Raw genomic sequence first — 5,000 nt, forward strand, 5'->3', positions numbered from 1 at the left:
ACAAACTCCAGTTAGAACCACAACACACACCAGTAAGGATCACAACACACACACACTTACACACATCAGTCAGGATCACAGCTCACACACACACACACACATATCAATAAGATCACAACACACACCTACACACACACACACACTAGTCAGGATCACAACACACACACACATCAATTACATCACAGCACACACACCAGTCAGGATCAACACACAAACACCAATCTGACTGTAAACACACACACAAGTTAATGTATGATCATGAAACACAAACTTCAGTTAACACACACACACACACGCACAGTAGTTGTAATCAGGAAACACACACACTTTAGTTAACACACACACACACACACACTAGTTATGATCATGAAACACAAACTTCAGTTTACACACACACACACTGACTATGACTGCACACAAATAACATCAGACAACTTGAATTAAAGCACACAACACTATCTTGTACACGCACATGCGCACATACCCCACACACACACACACACTGTAAGACGCAAGCTGCTGATTTAATTAAAACACTCTTACTCCCTTGGCTACCAGTCACCATGGTAAGCTGCAGTAAATTAGTTATTTTCACAGCTCATCACACACATACACACACACACACACACACACAGAGAGAGCAAGAGACTCACAAATAGTAGGACACACACACACACACACATTGTTTTCCCAGTTCATCAGTAACTGTTTTCACTGTCTGAGCAGCCAGGACTGGTTTCCAGACGTGCAGACACACACACACACACTCACTCATATACACACACACACACACAACACTTCTTTTTTTTCTCTTTTATTATTTTTCTTCATAAAGATCATTGTTGAGTGATAAAAAACAGAGTGGAAACAGAGCAGACACACACACACACACGCACACACATATACACTTTACTGCAAACAGGAAATGTGTTTCAGGCAGGCCTTAGGCATGTGTGTGTGTGTGTGTTGGTAAGGCTGTAAGGCGTTGGGTTCAGTTGTTTGCTTGAGAGTGGAGTTCAGAAGACAGTAGAGATACCCCACACAGGGGCAAAACAGAGGGTAATAGAGCCTCCCCAGCTGAGACCACTTGGGGGGGGGGGGGGCATGTGGGCTCATCTTCATCTGTGAGCCGCTTGGTTCTTGCCAGCACACACATCACGACTTGAGATTTGGTCAATCTGAGAGTCCGGGGTCAGGTAGAGAATGTCTCATAAGGGGAGAACTTCCACTCTCGGAGAACTTTCGGTTTCTGAACTGGTTGCAGTTCCTGCTGTGGTTCCATGTGGGGGCGCTCTTGGGCGAGTGCAGAATGAATAGAGTTCTATGGAGCTGTACCCCTCAAAATACACTTTTCCACTCCGACATCAAAATACACTTTTCCACTCCGATATCAAAATACACTTTTCCACTCCGACATCAAAATACACTTTTCCACTCCGACATCAAAATACACTTTTCCACTCCGACATCACTTTTTGTCTCGTAATTTGAATGTTGCATTCGAATGGGGAGACACATAAAATACACACTGTTGAGTATTATATTATTATTTTATATTTTTTAATTGTTTAAAGTCACTTAATTGTTCTAAAAAGCCTTTCAAACGTGCCAATGCCATCGTTCATTAGCACAATGCTGGCGTGTTATGGGCAACAACGACCCAACCTGTAAGAAATCAAAAGGACATACAGTATGTACTCGTTCATTCAACTTTAGAATATATAATCCTTATTGCATAAACTACAACAGAATCTGCGATTCTTCAACGACAATCAGGTGAAAGAGACCAATTTAGCCGTCTAGCTCCATAGACCCCCATTCATTTTGCACTCATCAGCGATCGCCCCCAGTGGAATTCTGGTGGAACTTCAACCAAATTCGGTACAATGGGGTTTAATAGGGAGTAAACAGGCTCTCCGTAGACGGGCTTTGGGTCAGGGGTCGGGGGTCAGGGTCGGAGCACTTGGGGACTTTGAGGTTCTTTGTGTTCGGTTCCAAAGTAGAGATAGTAGCAGCTGGTTTCACCTGATGAGACACACAACACACACACACACACACACACACACACACACTTGATGTGAGACACAACAAAATACAGTGACAGATGTTAGATACTGTACACACACACACACACACCTGATGAGACACACAACATAATACAGTGACAGATGTGAGATACTGTACACACACACACCTGATGAGACATACAACATAATAAAATGACAGATGTTAGATACTGTACACTAGGCTTGGGAATCGGTTCCAGTTTCTGGTTTGGAACCGGTTCCAAACGTTCCGATCCCTCGGAATCGTACACGTACACACGTTAACGATTCCACTAACGATTCCGAACATCCATTCCCACGTCGCGGCACAACGTTACAGTATGCGAAATTTAGAAATTTTACAGCATTCAACTTCTGCAGTGTTTCCCCTACAATATAGGCTAGTCAGCAGCGCCACTCCTAGAATTCAAGCGCTGCTGCAAAAAATTGCCTAATTAAAAAAAACGCACGCAAGTGAACTTAGGGAACAGCTGCCGTTTGTTCAGGTTCGATGTCAACAAATAATAGTAGGCTAACGTTGAAGGCGCAGTCAGGGATTCCACAGGAGATCACGTTTGTTTGTGTTTATGTTTTAACTTTATTAGCAGACGCAATTTTGTGCAAAAACAAACGTAGCCTACATTATGTTAACCAAGGAACCAAATGAAACACGCCAGCGAGGTAGCTCGCCCCTACCTTCAGTAGCCTATTCCCAGATAAATTCCACGCATTGCTTCGTTTTTGTTTGTGATACAGGCAATGCTTTCAAGTCCTGTGTTGCTAACATACCTAGGCTGTGAAACTAAGGTCTAGCCTATTGGTGGGTTTAATTGAATTTCGGTAATAGTATATGCAACCATTTACATCTGTGGAGATAGTTTGTAATTTCCTGTAGAGCTCACCAAAATCATAGAAATGATACAAAACACTTATCTGCTATAATCCAAGATAGATTTGCTTCGAGTTGTTAGGCTTTTGAGCATTTATTTTACCAAATGACATGGAAAACACAATTCATTTCATCCATATATCCTTATGCACCATGCACAACAACGCTACTAAGTTAGCTTAAAACCGTGAGAATCAGTGTTGCGCGGTCTGCCCGAAATGAAGCGGTCGCCCGCGGATGACCGCGGTCACCCGCGGTTATGAGTCATAAACAAAATATTTTAATGATATTGGGGTCATTTGCGGGCGGGTCAGTTAAAATTAATTAAATATATATTTTCTACAAATAGGCCTACTTAAAATATCACGAGAAGGCTAGCATCAATACAGTAAAGCATCAATACAGTAAAGTCAACAGTAAAGAAGCTGAAGACGCGAGTTAAAATAATAAAGACACCCCTTCAGGAAAAGCGATAGAGGCTATGGGAAATATTGGGAAAAGTTCTTAAAGAAGATGACAGTACAAGTTATGGTCTATGTAGGCCTACTTCTTGCGAAGCCATTTAAAAGTATGACAGCCAAAACGGGCAGCCTGCAGGAATAAATGTTATGGCACAGACTACACAGCCATATCTACCGGTATGTATAGGTATAGGTATGTATAGGTTCGCGCATGCATAAAAGTTACCTTTGTGTTTGTGACTTTAAACAGTGGATGTGCTTTAGTAAAGCTTTGTGCGTTTTGACCAGCAATGTATCTCTCTTGCCTATACCTTGCCTCACCATTTCTGTTTTCGAAAGAAAGATGTATGTCCATGGCCTTCAAATCTTATCCTAGTGTTCTAATCCTTGCTGGTTGCGTGCGTGCTTGCGCTCTTATTCTCATTCTCTCTCCTGCGCAAACATTATGTCCTGCATGCCTACTGCGTGTAGTTCTACTGCATAAAGTTTCGCAAATAAATTAGTTTGTTTTACAGAAATGGCCTACTGCCACACTGCATGCAGGCTATAACCAAAATCACACATTTTGTAAATAAGCGGGTCGGATCGCGGGTCGGGTATAATTTTGTCCTAATCAATATTCGCGGCCCGAGTTGCGGTCGGGTTGATTAAAATATCGGGCGACCGCGGGCCGCTTGTGACCCGCGCAACACTGGTGAGAATCAAGCAAGCCTCTCTGGCCGTCACGCCCTTAAAGTGACAGGCACTCAATTTGACCTGCACCAATACATTGTAATGACATGAAAGAGAAGTCTATATAGTTTATACAGTGCTGTGCAAAAGTTAGGACACCATGCTAAAATTGACTAAAAGGAGGAATACAAATAATCTTTTGGAAATTGTAATAATATAATTACAATATAATATAATAATAATTTTTAAAAAAAGAGGAAAAATCAAGCCTTTAAGGACATCAATTTTTTGTCAATGTATCATGTATCGTAAATAAATAAATGTTATTATATAAATAAATGTCTTAACTTGTGCACAGCACTGTACATTCTAAATAGTAATAGCTTGTACAGTGGCCTGTGATTAAGCTTTATTTTTTGTCATAATTTCATAATTTGTAACTTAATCTGTCAATTTCTTTCGACAAAATCCACCAGAAGTCATCATTTAAGGAGTCATTTTTTCAAAATCTTCTGGGGGGGGGGAGGCTTCCTACGATCAACAGCACCGCTGCTGGAAAAAATTCTAGGGGAAACACTGTTCTGTATTGATATTGCAGCCTTGGTATTCATTTTCTAAAAGCCATCCTATAAGTGTTGGTACAGTTGGTACAGCAAATGGTACAGGAATCGATATTGGAATCGATAAGGAATCGCATCGATATCGATAATTTCTTAACGATGCCCATCCCTACTGTACACACACACACACACACCTGATGAGACACACAACATAATACAGTGACAGAATGATGTAAGATACTGTACACACACACACACACACACACACACACAAACACACACACATATACACAAACACACCCCCACACAAACACACCCACACAAACTGAAAATCAATGACAGACTCTTTAAAAACTGAATCGGCTCTTTGAGC

The 5,000-nt window shown here is 41.4% G+C and overlaps 1 protein-coding gene across 2 annotated transcripts in view; it reads right to left on the reverse strand.

The window, feature by feature from the left end:
• Nucleotides 1-1,877: 1,877 nt before the first annotated feature.
• frmpd2 (FERM and PDZ domain containing 2) overlaps nt 1,878-5,000 on the reverse strand; it is a 66,543-nt gene continuing 63,420 nt past the window's right edge. For both annotated transcript variants that reach the window (XM_042087559.1, XM_042087558.1), the window contains exon 29: nt 1,878-2,025. The gene's annotated coding sequence lies outside the window, so the exon portion shown is untranslated. The remainder of the gene's footprint in view (nt 2,026-5,000) is intronic.

Source organism: Alosa sapidissima, chromosome 3, assembly GCF_018492685.1.
Source record: "Alosa sapidissima isolate fAloSap1 chromosome 3, fAloSap1.pri, whole genome shotgun sequence".
Lineage (NCBI taxonomy): Eukaryota > Metazoa > Chordata > Actinopteri > Clupeiformes > Clupeidae > Alosa > Alosa sapidissima.